This window comes from Lipotes vexillifer, unplaced genomic scaffold (assembly GCF_000442215.2).
Source record: "Lipotes vexillifer unplaced genomic scaffold, Lipotes_vexillifer_v1.1 scaffold778, whole genome shotgun sequence".
In the NCBI taxonomy this organism is placed as follows: Eukaryota; Metazoa; Chordata; class Mammalia; order Artiodactyla; family Lipotidae; genus Lipotes; species Lipotes vexillifer.
In genome coordinates, this window is record NW_006774127.1 from 763,553 (window position 1) to 782,489 (window position 18,937).

Sequence of the window (18,937 nt, forward strand, 5' to 3'; positions counted from 1 at the left end):
ATAGATCAATGGAACAGGATAGAGAGCCCAGAGATAAATCCACGCACATATGGTCACCTTATCTGTGATAAAGGAGGCAAGAATATACAGTGGAGAAAAGACAGCCTCTTCAATAAGTGGTGCTGGGAAAACTGGACAGCTACACTTAAAAGTATGAAGTTAGAACACTCCCTAACTCCATACACAAAAATAAGCTCAAAATAGATTAAACACCTCAATGTAAGGCCAGAAACTATCCAACTCTTAGAGGAAAACATAGGCAGAACACTATATGACATAAATTCTTCTTCATAAAGATTCTTTTTGACCCACCTCCTAGAGAAATGGAAATAAAAACAAAAATAAACAAATGGCACCTAATGAAACTTCAAAGCTTTTGCACAGCAAAGAAAACCATAAACAAGACAAAAAGACAACCCTCAGAATGGGAGAAAATATTTGTAAATGAAGCAACTGACAAAGGATTAATCTCCAAAATTTACAAGCAGCTCATGCAGTTCAATATCAAAAAAAAACACAATCCAGCCCAAAAATGGGCAGAAGACCTAAATAGACATTTCTCCAAAGAAGATATACAGATTGCCAACAAACACATGAAAGAATGCTCAACATCATTAATCACTGGAGAAATGCAAGTCAAAAGTACAATGAGGTGTCACCTCACACCAATTAGAATGGGCATCATCAGAAAATCTATAAACAGTAATTGCTGGAGAGGGTGTGGAGAAAAGGGAGCCCTCTTTCACTCTTGGTAGGAATGTAAATTGATACAGTCACTATGGAGAGCAGTATGGAGGTTCCTTAAAAAACTAAAAATACAAATACCATGTGACCCAGCAATCCCACTACTGGGCATATACCCAGAGAACGCCATAATTCCAAAAGACACATGCACCCAATATTCATGGCTGCACTGTTTACTATCAGCAGGTCATGGAAGCAACCTAAATGCCCATCGATAGATGAATGGATAAAGAAGATGTGGTACATACATACAATGGAATATTACTCAGAAATAAAAAGCAATGAAATAGGCTAATTTGTAGAGGTGTGGATGGACCTAGAGACTGTCATACAGAGTGAAGTAAGTCAGAAAGAGAAAAACAAATATTGTATATTAAACCATATATATGGAATCTAGAAAAGTGGTACAGATTAACTGGTTTGCAGGGCAGAAATAAAGACACAGGTGTAGAGAACAACCTATTGATACTAAGGCGGGAAAGTGGGGGGGGGTGCGGGGCTGGTGGTGGGATGAACTGGGAGATTGGGATTGTCATGTATACACTAATATGTATAAAATGGATAACTAATAAGAACCTGCTGTTTAAAAATAATAATAAAATTAAATTTTTTAAAAAAAGAAATCAAATCAGGTGTCCTTATGACATCTTAATGTCTTAGCCATTGATATCCAAGCTGGACCTCACCCATCTTCCACCAGAATCTACATGATCCTCAATCTATGTCACGAGTTCTCTTGCCCCTTATATTTTCTTCCTAGGTGATTTCTTCCCTTCCCCTGGATTAAAAATTTTATCTTTATAGACATAATTCTAAATTTCATACTCCAACCTGATTTTTCCTCTGGGCACTAGGATCTGAATGGAGTAATAGTATTTTGAAACACATTGAAGAGAAGGAAAAATATTCTAAGGATTTGGTGGGGAATTAAGATGAAAGTAAAAACCAAGGTAACACAAATAATTATAGATTATGTACATTATAAATTGTTTATATACATCTAAATTGTGATAAATATTATGAGAAAAATTAAAATGAGAATAACAAGTGGAAGCCCACGTTTTTTAGGTTGGTCAGAGGGGCAAGGAAGATCTTTCTGAATTAAACTGAACTTGAGAAGTGAAAAGGACAAGATTTCCAAGCATGACACGTGTGGATAAAGGCAAGAAAGGACAATCAGGTGAAAAATACTTTTCAGACAGAAATGCAGCATATATGAGGGCTCCAAGGTAAGAAGGCTCATGGGACTGAAAAAGTTTGAGGGAACCTGTGGCCCATGGAGAGGTTAGAGAGGTCAGCACGGATGAAATAATGAGGGTCATCCAAGTTCATCATCACTTCCAAACCCTTATAGCTTGGCCAAATTGCCCTTCACCATCTACCCCCATCTTTCCTCTGGAGGTGGATTTCCTATCACTTCACCACACACACTATGCTATAGGTCTACATGTCCTCATTTTCTTTACTGGAACATTCTCTTCTATTATCTCCCCTTTCTCTACCTTTCAGTCTTTCACTCGTCTTTCAAGTACCAAACCAAATAGCAAGCAGAAGCAGTTACTGTAGTACAATACTTTGTCCATACCTCTACTTTAATGCTTGCCGCAATACATGTGTAATTTACATTTTATATGCTACTTGAATATAATATCCTCTTTAAATCCTTATCTAACCATATCTTATTTATCTTTGTATCCTCAGCACTTAGTCTTGGCAAACAATCAATAAATGTTCCTTAAAGAATGGACAGATTTGTAGGCAAGAGATGAATATTAATGGCCTAAAACATTATTTGTTTGGGCAGATGAAAGCTGCATGGATTACATCAAAAAGAATAACAATAATTCCATATTTTATAATCTCTGCATAAGGACTGAGATAATTTGCATTTTCAGAGCTAAAAGCAACTTGTGCTTTTTTGGCCACTATGTTAAGGAAGATAGTGACTCTTTTAAGCCAGTCTGAGTCTTTGAAACATTAGCATAAATGTGTTCTCTTGCTCCCACTGAGTCCTGCTTTGTATACCCTATCTCACATAGCCATTCACATACCTCTATCATTTGGTTGATATTCAGCAAATAGATAGAGCTGATGTGGTAGAGCAGGCAGTGCAGGAGCTGCAGAGGAAGAAGGCAAATCCCTGCTCAGTTTACCTGTTTCCTCCATCCTTGGCAAACTATGTGAAAACGAGATGGCTCTCACCACTATTCTGTTCCACCTAAGTACTAAGATTAGGGGATTTCCTATCATTCCATACTATATTGTCCTTCTACAGGTGACAATTAGAGCTACCAAGTGTCTTGGCCATTGAAAAGAGGAGTATCCATGTAGGCCACTTTGGCATTTCCTCAGTGCTGACTTGACTCTCTCAGTGGGCTCGCCAGGTGTGGTCCACACTGCCAACAGCCTCTTGCAAGGACAAACCCCATCAAATGCCCTTTCCTACTCCTGGGAAACCAGGATGTTCTGACTTAGTCTCCTAGCAAATCGACTCTTAAGATATTTTCTATTCCCTTTCCAATCCAGTGTTATGACATAAACTCTATATCCTGCCTCCTTCAAGGATCTTTTTTGAGTCTTGTGAGCATTACTGCTCTCAACAAAATCAAGCTTTTACAGATATTGACTGATTCTTCTTCTTGCATTTCTGGTACAACAATCAGAATTCAACACCAAGCAAAGTGGAAGTTTCCTTGCTCAGAGGAAGAATCACATACAAGGAAATGCAGAAAAGGAAAGTACAATGATTAATACATAGCATTTCAAAAGCTTATTTCCATGTAAGTTCTCAGCCATATTTATCCATTCTCAAAATGGAGATGTCTGCCTTTCCTGTTTCATGGGATTGTTGTGACAGTCACAAGAAATAATGCGTGAAACTATGTAAGCGGAATCTCATCTTAGGCAGGAATTTGGCTTCTAAATAGCAAGATAAAAATCCTATATGGTAAAAAAAAAAAAAAATTACCACTGAATGTTTCTTAAACTGTCAGTGAGGCACAATACAAGGTTTGCTGTCTACAATCCTGTGCCCTCAGTTTTCGGCACACTAAATATTGTGAACCACTGAGCAAGATGCAAGTAAGAAACAAGGAAAATCTATATGCAGAGTTTCAGGCACTTAACTGATTTTGTGCTTAAGAAAACCATCAAGCCCCAGAAAATGACCAGAAAATGGGTGAAAATGTTCTGTACTGCCTACCTAGTTTAGTCCATTTGGGTTAATATTAAGCCACTATAATATTAATAGATTTGGGGAAGTTGTAAAAATTAAAGAAAATAGTAATGCAGTCCCTTGCTTTCTATTATGGTCTCAGATATCAGGGAGACAATATTGCAAAGCCTTAGAGCAGTACGCCAAAGGAGTCAGTTCACAAAGTGTCAGTGTCATGATCAATGACTGGATTTATACAAAAGTTTATCAGAAGACATAGCTGCTCCTTCTGAAAGAGCCCAAACCAAGGTCCTCTGCTGCCAGATACTGCTGTTAAGATCCAGTCCTCTCACCCTGGGCATACCCCTCACTATGCAAAGACATTGGTCCCAACTGCTTAAACTCTTACTGTTAAGATCTAATTTTATTTGAGACTGAGACACCAAAATCTCACTTCTCACCTTAGTGCCAAACTAACGGTGACAACCCATTGGCACTACTAATAGTGGGGACACAGTTGGCAGGCATTTTTCCTCTAATCAAAACCACCTGACACGTAAGACTTATGGAGTTTCTGGTACCTTTTATCTGGAATATTTTGGATGAGTGTAGGAGAGTTGAAGGCAAAAACCTTCCTAGAAATTCTACTTTAAAGCACTGGCCAGACCTTTCAAAACTAAAATTAACTCTTTCTGTAGCAGTGGAAAAATATAGAAATGTATGCCCTACATTTAGCAATAACTGCCACTCTATACGGCTATGTAAACAAATATCCATCATATACAAATCAGTGCTTTCACTTTACCTTATGTGGCACTAAAACTTGCTCACTACACATCTGGGGGCCATATGATTCTCTGAAATCTCATAGCTTTAAATTTATCTTAGTCAGTATAAGAAGGACGTGAGCTCTGAAAGAGCAAGAAATAGTACCTGCGCATTCCAAAAAATGAATGGTTAAGGGTTTAGGGACATGGACGAGGATGATGGATGTTGCTATAAAGAGGTAAAGAGATCTTTGTGATAGATCAAGACACTGCTCCGTGTCTTGATTATAGTGGTGGTTACACACATCTACACGTGTGATAAAATTGCATACAGCTTTATATATACACAGTTGAGTGCATGTAAAACTAGTGAAATGTGAATAAATTCCTTGGATTGGACTAATGTTAATTTCCTAGTTTTGATATTGTCTATAGTAGGCAAGATATTACCATAAAGGTAACTGGATGAAGGATGCATGAAAACTAAATCTTCAATTCTGAAATTCCATTATTTTTGCTAGTTAGTGGTCAAATTTTAACATACTCAAATTAATTTCTACAATATCAGAAACTATAAGAACAGCCTTTTCATTTTGTTAGCATAAAACCTTTAGGATTTAGCTCTTCTCATTTTTTAACAAGGAAACTATAAAGTGATGAATCTGATAGATTTATAACTTTTAAACTGCATGTATCAGTGATCTTTAGTCCATCAATGCCTTATACAAGTTTTTCTCAAAGTGTGGCTTCTGGACCATCAGTATTAAGAATCTTGTTAGAAATGGAAATTATCTATTCCTCTTAAGAAAAACCCTCCAGATGATTTTTATTCATGTTAAGGTTTGAGAACCACTGTTCTACACCATCATTGCTATAACTTTCACATTAGAAAAAGAGAAATCCAACAAACAAGCAAATAGGTGCAATTTTAATCTCTGGTGTGAAGCCCTCTCTGTTGCACCTCCATCCACAACATGAGAACTATTGATAACTCCCTGAAGACGCAGGTCCATCATGCCAGATTATAGAACTCCAATTTGCTAATTCGAAAAGAATTCTTAGAAGCTCCATCAAGAATACTGAATGTTGATGAAGTCTGATTCACTGGCATTCAATTCTGTTCAATTAATGTTTGAAAACTGTTGTCTTCATGAGCAGATTACATTATAACCTCCCCCAATAAATATCCATTGATTATGCTTTCTATATATCCCTGTTTGAATCTAGTATGTCTGAAGAAAATCTGTTGATTGACAAGACTAATGAAGTAGTCTGCTCTGGATAATTCAAATCAAATAAGTAATCTTAAAGTCATTTCTGTTTAACTTAAAGTCAAGCACATGATTTTTCATTTGTTTATTTTGGGGACAGTAGATGAGTTTCTTAATTATACTCTTCTTAGGCTGATATCAGCATGAGTTCACAGTGTTGGTATGAATTTAGTTAACCTGGAACATTCTGAGTGATATTAACAATAAAAAAAACAGTCCTAAAATTGGCTACAATTAATCCCCAGAGGTCACCAAGTCATAGGCTTCAATCCACCTCCACATTCATAACAAATGTGTAACTCTCCACTTCAGACACTACCTGAATTGATATATCTTACTTGCATAAATGAAAGGGCAGTGAAACTTTCTGATCAGATAATCATACCACATTGTCCCAGATGCTTTGAAGTTAATTACTTAAAATTAAGTATACCTAAACTGGCAAAATGTTAGCCTTTAAAATATTTCAGAGAAGAAATGGAATAAGAACAGCTGTGGGTCCAGACCCACCCATCCCTGTAGTTACTAGTATTCCAAGAGGTAAGAGTAATGCTGTTTCACATGTTATCTCAAGATGTCTCCAAAGAACAAGAAGAATAATTCATCTTTACAAAATTCAGACTTGAGAACTGTGCATTAGTAAGCACTTCAACTCTTAGTAGATATCTACCTGCAGTGTCAAATAAACCACCAGCACTCTGAAGGCAAAAATGAGGATAAAGTCATAAGAAATATAAACAGGAATTTCACATGGTGAAGGTGTTCTCCAAAATGGTGATATTTCAGGTAAACAGTGAGAACTGTTTACTCTTCTATAAAATAATTCATTTCATTTTTTAAAATTACAAAATCAATATATGCTCACTAAGGAAAAATCTCAGAAAATAAAATTTAGCAAAAAATAAATAAATGCAAATACCCATAAAATCCTCAAAGGGAAAGTAAAAATGATCTTGCTAAACCTTTCACAATCATACTTTACCTGTGAGAGGGCATTATATCATGAGAGATGCCATGCTGGAGTGCAATTTAAACAGAAAAATGCAGTCCTTATTAGAATTAATTGCTTTTCCACAAAGCACCAAAGCAAAACAAACACAGGAACACAAATAAAACAATACAGGTAATACGGGACCACTGTGCCCTCTTATTTATAATAGCAGAAATTTGTCTTTGTTATGAGAAAAGCAATTATAGGCAATGAAGGAAGTGATTGGAGCATGCACCTGCCTTAATTCATTCAAAAACTATGTTTTAAGTACATACCAAGTACTGGGGCTATAGCAGTGACCAAGACATAAAATCTCTGCTCTTGGGGAATCTTACAAGCTAATAGGTGAGACCAGAATGTGGATCTACTCTGAAAATAAGAAAGCAAAGCACCAGGGCATCTTATTTGCCAGGGTCTTTCCAAGAGATCTTGTATTTAATTTGTACTCAAAATTCTGAGTTATTTTCTTTAAAAGGATGACTACAATTGTGTAAGCTTCAGATTTGTCCCTGGATTAGATGGATACTGAGCAAGTAAAAATATACACAAGATCATTTCAAGTACTGACAACTGCTACGCAGGAAGCAGAAGAAGCTGATTTGATACAGAGTGACAGGGCTATAGTTTAAAATGGGAGATCAGGAAGAACTCATGAGCTGAACGTAAATGAAAATGCCTTAGAGGGATTTGGAAGAGAAAGGGCTGAAAACTTTTAAATTTTTACATTGAGTTTATTTACATATTTAGCATGTGTTAGATAAGAATTTATTCTTGCAGTAGAACAATGTTAAATTTAGAGAGATTAATTCTAAATTTGCAGAAGTTAAGCCCCGCTCATATTTTGTTTTTCACAGGTATGTTCAGTAGAACTCACAAAAAAATGATCTCTCTTATGACTTCCAGAGTTTACAATGAATATATTGCCGTTAGTTCTAGTTATTTTTCTTCTAATATCTCATGACTCTTCTCCTAGAAATATTTGAACATTTAAAAATCAATGCTACTGTTAATTTCCAAATCAATACATTTAAGGCCAAGATCTATTTGGAAAATATTTATGTCACTAGAATCAGTTAATCAAAACTAGCTTTCATGAGACTCACATCTAACTTCATAACTGTGATTTCCTTTGTAATAACAAGAAGAGTATTGATGTTGCAATGATGACTACAGAGGTGAAGAGGAGAAAAAAGAGAAAGAAGAACAGAGGGGAAAGATAGAGTCACAGGATAAAAAGGAAAGTAGGAAGCGTTGATAGAAAGCTCAAACCCCATAGTAAAGGAGACACTCAGAATTGAGTAGGCATCGACTCATACTTTCTTTGACTTTTCTTCTATAAATGAGCTGAACTTCTACTCACTGTTTATTTAAAGTGGTCAACTCTGCTGCTGGTGCCTCACATTTACCCCTAAGGTCAATGGCAGTCTCGTGTCTTTTTATTGCATTCTGTACTACCCAACATCATTTTCAGTCTCCTTTTGCAAAGCAGTAAGGTCCCCAAACCAGGATTCAACATCTGAACTCCTCCAGATCTTTGAGAATTCCCAAGTCAGGAAATTCTGTCTGACTCCTGATAGCCAGGTCTACGCTTTGGTAAACATGATTCTTCCATTTTTTTCATGAGTACTAGTATTGACATTATATGATGAAATGAATTAAATTCTAAATTCTAAAATCTAATTGAAATAATTACATGTTGGAAAGTCTTGATAAACACAGTGTCTCCATAAGATGAATAGTGCAATATTGCAATATCACTCCCATATCATCAGATGTAGATAATCTTCATATAAGAATAGAGACTCTTTACCATATAAGAATTCTGACTACCACAATATTTTATCATAATTCTAAATATTTTCTGGGTTCTGATATGTCCCAGACAGTGTTAACAATTTTTCTACTGTGGGTTTTGATTTTTTTCTCCCAGAAATTGGTTTTATTTGATGTACCGAAGTCTTAAGTTTCTCAATAAAGAAAAAAATATCTCCATAATATATATATATATATATATATATATATATATATATATATATATATATATATATTAGCTGAATGTATCAAGTCTGTTCAAAGTCGAAGTGTTGAAAACAAGATATTATCGATATAGGGGATCAGAGAAACAAAGTAGTATAGTACCAAACAGTAAAAATTAGACATTCAAAGAAAGAAATTTGTTGACTGGAGCTAAGGAGAAGAATTTCGTGATTATGGTATGAGAAGAGAGATACAAAAGAGAATCAACTTAACTGAACAAGTTAGAGTTAAATGAATTTTCTGACCTTAGGAAAAAATCCATTCCCAACAGAGATAATTCTTAGATTAAAAGCTGCTAAAAACGTTGACTTGCTTTGTGCCATAAGAATCAGATGTCTGTTGGTCCTCTAGCCTCTTGCTATTCAGGGTGTGGTCTGCTGACCAGGAGCAGCCACATCACCTGGGAGCTTAATCGGAATAAGGAATCCTGGGCTCCATCCCATACCTACTGAGTCAGAACTGATATTTTAACAAGTCCTCCAAGTGATTTACATGGGCGCTAAGACTTGAGAAGCACTGCTTGATCCTACAGTCTCAATGATAAGCAAATGTACATACATTGATAGGTTCTGAATCTATTCTGATAAGTAGTAATCATGACTTTTCAAAACTGAGACCTGCCATATTGTTGATTTCTGGTAGCTACTGAATACAAATTATTTTTATAACATAATTTAGAAATATTGTTTAGAGTACATCATTTAATGGACTTTATATTATACAATAAGTAAGCCATGTGAGCTAGCAAAGGTTATTTATATGCTGATATGTATATCTAGAACCTAGAGCACAGAAAGACAAAGAATAAGAAAAATAAAACATCTGTTTCAAAAATAAATTCTGGATCTTGATAAGAAACTACTGCTGTCAATAGCAAAGATACTGACAGTTTCAGATAGAAAGCTCCTTCAGACACCCATGAACATATGACAATATAATTATTGTACACACAAATGTTAAAAGATTGGCCTTTTAGTTCCTACAGCAGAGATTAATTACCAAGAACTATTTATGTTGTATTAGACAGTAGCTGCATCAATTCTAAACGCAGTCCTTCTAGACTCTTTCCTAGATGATTCCATATGTTCTAGATTTCACTGGTCCTGTTACCATTTTTTTCTTATTCCTATACAAATAATCTCTTAAAGCTATTAATCCACTCAGGGCTCAGAATGTTAAGAGAAAGCCAATAGAAATAAAAATCAATACAGTAAAATGGTGCCTTAGTCATGGAAAACAGTTTAGCAGTTCCTCAAAAAATTGAAAACAGAATTATCATGTGACCCCCAAATTCCACTTCTTGATTTATACTCAGAAGAATTGAAAACAGCGTCTTCAAGCAATATTTATACAGCCATGTTCATAACATCATTACGCCAATAGCCAAAATGTAGAAGCAATCTAAGTCCTTCAACAAATGAATGCATAAACAAAATGTAGCATATACGTAAAATAGGATATTATTCAGGCTTAAAAGGGAGAAAATTCTGACACATGTTACAATACAGATGAACCTGAAGGACATGGTAAGTGAAACAAGCCAGTCACAGAAAGGCAAATACTGTATGATTCCACTTATATGAGGTACTCAGAGTAGTCAAAGTCATAGTAAAAGGTTATGGGTGGTTTCAAGGGGCTGGGCAGGGGAGGGGGTAGTGGAGATTTATGGTTTAATGGGTACAGAGCTTCAGGTCTGCAAGATAAAGAAAGTTCTGGAGATTGGTTGCACAAAAATGTGAATGTACCTCACTTAAAAATGGTTGAGATGGTAAATTTTATGTTATGTATATTTTACCACAGTTAAGAATTTTTTTTAATTTTTTAAAGGGGAAAAAACAAGACAGAAAAACATACATATTCAAACATAATAAACAAACATAAGATGTTTATTTTAGCATTATTCACAATGGTAAAACACTGGAAATTTTTTTTTAAGTTGATTAGGAAGAGAATGGTTGAATGATTTATGACATATTCACACCATAGAATAATATAAAGACATTGACTTAAGGTAAATCATTTGATTTAAAATGATAACTGATTGAGGAAAGTAAAATAAAGAAAATTGTGCATATCACATTTTTAAAAGCTATCAACAAATGTAATAATATAATAATGTACAACAAATGTAATAATATAATAATAATTATTCTAGACACTGACATTATTGTATATTAATTATACAGCAGGTACTTTTCTAAACACATAACATGAAATAATGCACTTAATATTCACAACATTACTGTTAACCTCACTTTAAAGGAAGAAAACTAAATCACTGAGAGGTTAGAAATCTTCAAGGTCACAGAGCAAGGGCCAGTACCAATGTGCAAATCCAAAAAGTTGACCCCTGGAAGCCTATTCTTCAATGTGTGTATGTATGGGTGTGTCTTTGCATGCATGATTCCAGATTAAATATATGCAATAATACATAATACCTTGATGATATGAGGTGGAACACGCTTCATAGTCAAATCAGTATGGAAGAAAGAGCATTAAAAACGTTAAACAGATCATTTGTACCTCAAATCATCCTGTATCACTTAATATGCTAACGATTATTGTGATCCCCCAAAAGGAACTATAAAGTATGCATCATTTTCCCACCTTCTTTGGCTAAAAGACACTTTTTAAATGCTGCACCTATTAAACATTGGCCAAAAAGTGATTCCACAAAGCAGAATCTAGGGGATAATTACCTACAATATAGCTTCTCCTAACCTTCAAAACGGCCAGAAAACCATTCTGGAAAGAGGCAATGGGATGGATAAATGAAGAGTAGAGAGGTTTTGCTTTTTTTTTTTTTGGTTCACCATATCATGTTTTTGCATTTGATGTTTTGCCTTGCACGGTATATTGGTAGCAGAAAATTAAATAGAAACTCAGCTAAATGTTTCACTTATCTTTTTGAAAATAAAGATTTTCTCTCACATAATAAAGTCAGTTTATTGACCAATAGTGCTATAGTACCTAGTTTTCATGGATGAGCTTCATATTATTTACAAACTAATGTCTATTTTTACCTACTTTACTGTGTTAAAAGTATTGTTATCAATCCTTAATAGCCTACTTCAAAGTAACAAAAAACTCCACCCCCAAATTAATTAAGATCCCTATAACTGCTCTGATCTAATTATTACCACATAGGAAGTAATCAGTATTTAAAAGTTACAGGAGATTGATTCAATGAGTATCTATGTTTAAGGCATTTCCTTAGGGGCCATGGGAATCCTAAAATAAATACCTTATACTTCCTTCAAGGTATTCATAATCTACTAAAGGAAGCAGAAAATCTACACAGTGACTGAAATATGTTTAAGGAAATAGGAATAAAAAGAAAGAAAACATAATTTATAACATGGTCAAAGAGATCATTCCTAATAACGAGCTGCCTTTGTTAGAAGTTTGACAAACATGCTGGCAGGAATACAAATGTGCTATGAGATCTGTTTTTTTTTTTTTAAATAAAAGTATAATAGATTTACAATGCTGTGTTAGATTCAGGTGTACAGCAAAGTGAATCAGTTATACATATCTCTATATATGTTTTCAGATTGTGTTCCCTTATAGGTTATTACAAAATGTTGAATAAAGTTCCCGATGCTATACAGTAGGTTCTTGTTGGTTATCTATTTTATCTATAGTAGTGTGTATATGTTAATTCCAAACTCCTAATTTATCCCCTCCCATTTCCCCTTTGGTAACCATAAGTTTGTTTTCAATGCCTGTGAGTCTATTTATGCTTTGTATATAAATTCATCTGTGTCATTATTTTTTAGATTCCACATGTAATTGATACCATATTTGTCCTTGGTGTACTTCACTGAGGATGATCTCTAGGGCCATCCATGTTACTGAAAATGGCATTATTTCATTTTTTTATGGCTGAATAATATTTAATTGTATAAATATACCACATCTTCTTTATCCATTCATCTGGTGATGGATGCTTCCATCACCATGTAGGTTGCTTCCATGTCTTGTCTATTGTAAATAGTGCTGCAACAAACACTGGGGTGCATGTATCCTTTTGAATTATGGTTTTCTCCTGATATATGCCCAGGAATGGGACTGCAAGATCATACGGTAGCTCTGTCTTTTGTTTTTTAAGGAACCTCCATACTGTGCTGCACAGTGGCTATACCAGTTTACATCCCCACAAGCAGAGTAGGAGGGTTCCTTTTTCTATGAGACCTTATCTTAAAAGGCTGTTATTGGGCTTCCCTGGTGGCACGGTGGTTGAGAGTCTGCCTGCCGATGCAGGGGACACAGGTTCGTTCCCCATTCCGGGGGGATCCCACATGCCGTGGAGCGGCTGGGCCCGTGAGCCATGGCCACTGAGCCTGTGCTCCGCAACGGGAGAGGCCACAACAGTGAGAGGCCCGCGTACCGCAAAAAAAAAAAAAACCCAAAAAACAAATAAAAAAGGCTGTTATTGCTGTACATCCTCAGGACTACAGCTCACTTTTGAGATGAGCATGGATATTCCTACTCTTTCACCTCAACTGGATTTTCATGAGGATTCAGTGAGAAACAGATATGAAAGAATTTTGGAGATTTCCTATAAGATTATTTTATTATTAGAACTGAAGATTGTGCTTCTGTTTCACAATTTGTAGGAATCAACAGAGTTTGTGACAGAGACTCCTACTTGTCTTTCAAAATCCGTCCTTACTTTTCTGCTTATGGCTGCCCAGCCTCAATCGTAGCTAAAAGTGTGGCCATGTATTTAGGTGCTACTCCCAGCTTAGGTCTCAATTTCATGGGCATGCCTCATTCACACTCTCTTCTCCCTAGTGCCAACTGGGATCCTTTGCAACCAATTTTCCCCCACTAGAGATGATGACACTGCCAAGGAGGTGGTGAAAATATGTAACTAGAACAAATAAAAATCCCTGAATAACTAATGGTGTGGAGCACAACTACTCACACATCTGTAATACTAAACTCAGACTGTTATGTGGGAAATAAATGAATGTAAATCACTGGATTATAATATAAAGAAAAGATTCTGCTACATGAATTTTAGCCCTAGGTTTGCAGCTACATGGCTAGGTAATAGGATAATTTAAAATTTCCTAAATTCTGGGACTTCCCTGGTGGCGCAGTGGTTAAGAATCCGCCTGCAATACAGGGAACACGGGTTCAGCCCTGGTCCGGGAGGATCCTACATGCCGAGGAGCAACTAAGCCCGTGAGCCACACTACTGAGCCAGCATGCCACAACTACTGAAGCCTGCGTGCCTACAGCCCGTGCTCCGCATAAAGAGAAGCCAACGCAATGCAAAGCCTGCACACCGCAACGAAGAGTAGCCCCCGTTCGCAGCAACTAGAGAAATCCCGCGTGCAGCAACGAAGACCCAATGCAGCCAAAAATAAATTAATTAATTTTAAAAAGTTTTCCTAAATTCTAAAATGACAGCATATGAATAGATCAGTGTTTTGAAAATTCTACTTCACAAAACTCTAATTCTCACATTTTAAAACTTATTTCAGAAAGCAATTTTGATAAAGGTGAAAAGATGGGGGCCAAGGAGTAGGAATGAATAAGAATAATGAAGCTGTTGGTTATTATACCCTAATTTACTCCCCTATAAAACAATGAAATTAGGTTTTCTATACTGAAAAGGCAAGAAGGAATCTGAATAAAAAATTTTGTATTTAAAAATATTTATGAAAATAACAAAGTTATAAAATCTCTAAAACACATACACTTTCTGAAATTATGCAGTTGCAGGTAATAAAAGATTCTCCCAGTACTGATGATGGATTTTACATGTAAACAAATGTGTACTATTCCTCATATGTCCTTTGTAAACAATGACACATATTCCATAATTAATCTAAGTTACTTATAGAATTCATGATTATAAAATACTCGGGTGAGCCCCAGGTGGCCGCCCAGAATTCCTCCCGCTACAGAGTTTCTGAAGGCTTCACATTTGATGGCGATGGAAATATAGACCCTCAGAAGAAGACAGGTCTTGAAAGCTGGCTTTTTGAAAGCCTTCCAGGACCCGCCAGAGAACCCAGTTCAGGAGGCAACAAGTCCTCTCTCGGATGCACCTCGGAACACGCTGGCCTGCAAAAGGGACTACAGAAAGCTCAGAGGGTCACTCCTGTGGGGGCCTTTTCTGCCAGGCCATTGTGGCCCAGGCCATATTCTCCCCCAAGCCATAGACATGGAAATAGGTAGGCAGGCCTCATGGGAAGGCTTCAACTTTCCTCTTTAAATACTTCTGTATTTTCAAACATTTTCGGGTTTCTTTGGGGCCAAAACGAATGGACCCGTCCCCTGTACCCCTAGTCCACACCCCTGCCCACCATCCACATCCGGAATCTCGGGGGTACATACGTTTCACAGGATGCACCCCCCTTGGCACATGGTATAGTCCTTGGATTTTGAACCCTGCTGTATCACGTCAGGCATCCATGCTTAGAGCATGGCACATAAGGCTTGGCTTTCCGGCCCTCGACCTGCTCTGTGTTCCGCCTAGCCTTCCCTCCTCCACCCTAATCCCTGCCGACTCCTGTTGCTTCCACGGTCTCCGTGGCTTAACCCCTCCCACAGTGTCCCTATCATTGAAAGGCTGAGGTCTGTAGCCATTTCACATTGGTTTCTTTCACTGGGTCAGTAGGCCTTTGGAATTCTGCATCTCTTGTCATGGCCTGCTGACTCATTTCTTTCGAGCACCCAGTACTAGGCCAGTGTCTGAATGGACCACAGTTCACTGACGGTTCTTCCCTACTGAGGGGCATTTGGTTCCTGCTGAGTCTGGCAGTTTGGAATGCAGATTGTACGAACGTCCACGTGCAGGTTGCCACATGCAGACACCCATGTTCCCCTCCTTTGGGCAAGCTTCAAGGAGCTGGTTTGTAGGGTTAGAGTATGTGTCGTTTCAGAAGAAGCTGCCACACTGTTTCCCCAGGTGCTGCCTTAGTCGCCGAGCGCTGCTCACTCACACGACACCATAGACTGGAAGCTCGCGCCAACGCACGTGTATTTATTTTCTCACCCTCTGGAGATTGGAAATCGCCAGATGGGGTTGCGAGCTGACTCATTGTTCAGTGATGCCTCTCTCCTGGGCTGCACCTGCCCACCGTCCGGCTGTGTCCTGGCATGGCCTTGGCTCTGGCTGTACTATCCCTGGTGCCTCAGTCTCTACTTTGAAAGACGCCAGTGCTATTGGATCAGGGCCCCTCCAGAAGCCGTGCCTTTGATCTGAATCACCTCTCTGAAGTCCCTATCTTCACATCTGACAGTCACGGGGTGTGGAGTTCAGCCAGAGCGCTTTCTTTGACCGTATTTGCTCTGCTGAAGGTCCCCAAAGAGAGTCCCATTGGTGGTTTGGGCTTCAAGAGATGAATTTGTCACGGGGCATGCCCCTCTATCCATTCACGGTGGCTGTCCAGTTTCGCATTCTCAGAAGCAGTGAATGAGGGTTCCTTTCTCAGATTGGCAGTCCTAGCTGATGCTCTACGTGAGGCCAAGTTAATCAAACGCATAGGCCTCAGGAAGAATGAATCAAAGCGCGTTGGTTCAACAGATTTCCTACACTATTATGTAGGAAAACCAGAAAGACTTGACCAAAACTCGGGGTGGAAATAACCCTCCTGGGATTGACAAGTGATTGATCCTAGCAAGGTTGCAGGGTACAATGGGAATGAAGGTACATAAGTCTGCTGCTTTCTGGTAGGCCATCAGCGAACAGATGAAGATGCTTTGATGCTTTCTTCCCGATCGCTAAGCCTTTTAAAACTTTGCCTGACCTCGGCCATTAGCTAGGACCTCTGGCCCCAGGTAGGAAACGAGTGGTGAGAAGACAGATGCTTGCCCCTTCCCGGCATCTTACTGGGAGAGCTTTGAGTTCCTTCCTCACCATTTGCAAGAGTGCTGACAAGCTGCAGCTCTTTGCAAGAGGTTCCTGATCAAGCTACATTCCTCTGCCTTCCTATTTTGATCAGGAGTGGGTGAGGGTGGGACTTTGTCCAAGGCTTTTATCTTATCTCTCGGTAGGGTCCTGTGATTTTTCTCCCTTGGCCTGTGCACGGGTCATGGATCCCATCCAAGGGTGTCTGAAGGCTGAGCCCGTCCTGGATACCTAGGATCAGTCTCACTAGCTCCAGCCATCTACGCTTCTCCTTACCCATGGCTGGATGTGGTTAGCTGAAAGGTGACTCAGGGTTTTGGCATCTCTCTGTGTGAGAGATCGTCACGTCTAGTTTTCTGTGAATGCCTTGGGTCACGGGATGAAGCTAAGGCTCGTCTCATGGTATGAGTTAGGAAGAATTCCCTAAGCTCCCACCTCCTGGAAGAGATCTTAGAGGAGCGGTATAATTTCTGCTTTAAGTGTTTGCTAGGATCCATTAGTGAACTCCTCTGGGCCTGGAACTCTGGGATAGGGATGGCTGTTGAGTACAGATTCAATGTCTATGACAGGTAGAGGCCTGTGCAGAGGTCTAAACAGACCTCTTCGTGGGTGTGTTGTGGCAGGGGGTGTCTCTCAAGGAATCGGTTCCTTTCTTCTGGCTTATCAGATGGATGGGCGCGGAACCGTTCACAACATCCCTTTCTTACAATTCCATTGCCCACGGGTTCCAGAGCGATGTTCCACGTTTCACGTTTCGTTTCTGATACGCGTACACTGGGTCTTCCCTCTTTCCTGATGATTCCTCCAGCTGTCTAGAGGCTTCTGGGTGTTCTTGGTCTTTTCAGAGAAGCAGCTGGAGGTGTGGTGGATCTTCTGTCTCCAATTTTCTTCTGTTTATCCATCCTGGGGCAATCCCTGGTGGCCTGAGATACAGGAGCTGCATGGGTGGGGCAAAGTCTCAGGGTCAGGAGGCTGCTCTGCCAGCGGAACTGGTTCCTCAGCAACAGGCCTTTGCTGGCTCTGGCCTAGAAGAACAGGATCTTCTTGTGCTTGCTGCCGGGGATTTGCCCCTTGGAGCGTAACCTCCGAACAGCCTCCCTCATATGCTTGGGTTGGAGTGGGGGCATTTCCCCCCACTTCTCACACACGTCCAGGGCCTCCTCAACCACCTGCCCGACGAAGACCTTGGCCACTCCGGACATGGCAATGACCGTGTTCTGGGACACCGTCGAGCCGGCCACGGTCTGGATCAGACGCTTCATGGTGGCCTTGGGGAAGGCTGATCGGCGATACACTTCGTAACGGTCCAGCTGCTCCTGGCTCATAGAAGACACGAGGGTTCTCATCTTCTGAGCCTCCAATTCGTCCACTGCCCGTTTCCCGGGTCTCTTCCCCTCGGTGGCCACTTTCCGTCTCTTGGCTGCAGGAGGACGTGACGAGGAGTCTGCCTCTTCACCTGCCCTTGGACGCCGGCCGTCCTGACGCCTGAGCTCGCCTTCCTCGTCACAGGCTTTCCTCAGTTCCTCAAATCGGTCCCGCGGGATTCGGTCCAGGCGGCTGGGGCTGGGGTCCAAGGGCACCACTCCTCCCTCACCCGACACACCTGTGACCCGACCTTTACCTGGGAGCGACGCGCTGGCCTGGGCCATCCCGGCGCCGCAAGATGCAGGGGCTCGGGCTGGGCTCGTCTGATCAGCGACCTGCAATGAGAAAGACGAGACGAGGGAAGGTCAGCCTTGCTTCTGTATTTATACACACACACACACACACACACACACACACACACACACAGAAACACAGGTTTCCACTGCCTCCCACAAGGCAAAGACTGTTGCCCTTGGAGATGCCTTTTCTATGCGTGGATAACGAATGCCCGCAAACTCGGCACCTTAAACAAGCCCCACTGACTGACTGGTTGAAAGTCCGTAGGTCAGAAAGCTCTCGCCCTGGGTCCTTTCTTCTGCAGAGTCCGCCGCGGAGAACCTCCCTCCGGCTGCAGTCCCCTCAGGGGCAGGATCCCTGGGCAAGAGTAAGGTCCCAGCCGCTTTATATAGAGCTCTGGGGCTGGGGCCACGCCCACCCGGAAGTCAGGTGATTCCTCAG

General features: G+C 39.6%; 1 pseudogene; it reads right to left on the reverse strand.

The window, feature by feature from the left end:
* Positions 1–17,859: 17,859 nt before the first annotated feature.
* Positions 17,860–18,483, reverse strand: LOC103077600 (transcription initiation factor TFIID subunit 11 pseudogene; annotated as a pseudogene).
* Between the last annotated feature and the right edge of the window lie 454 nt (positions 18,484–18,937).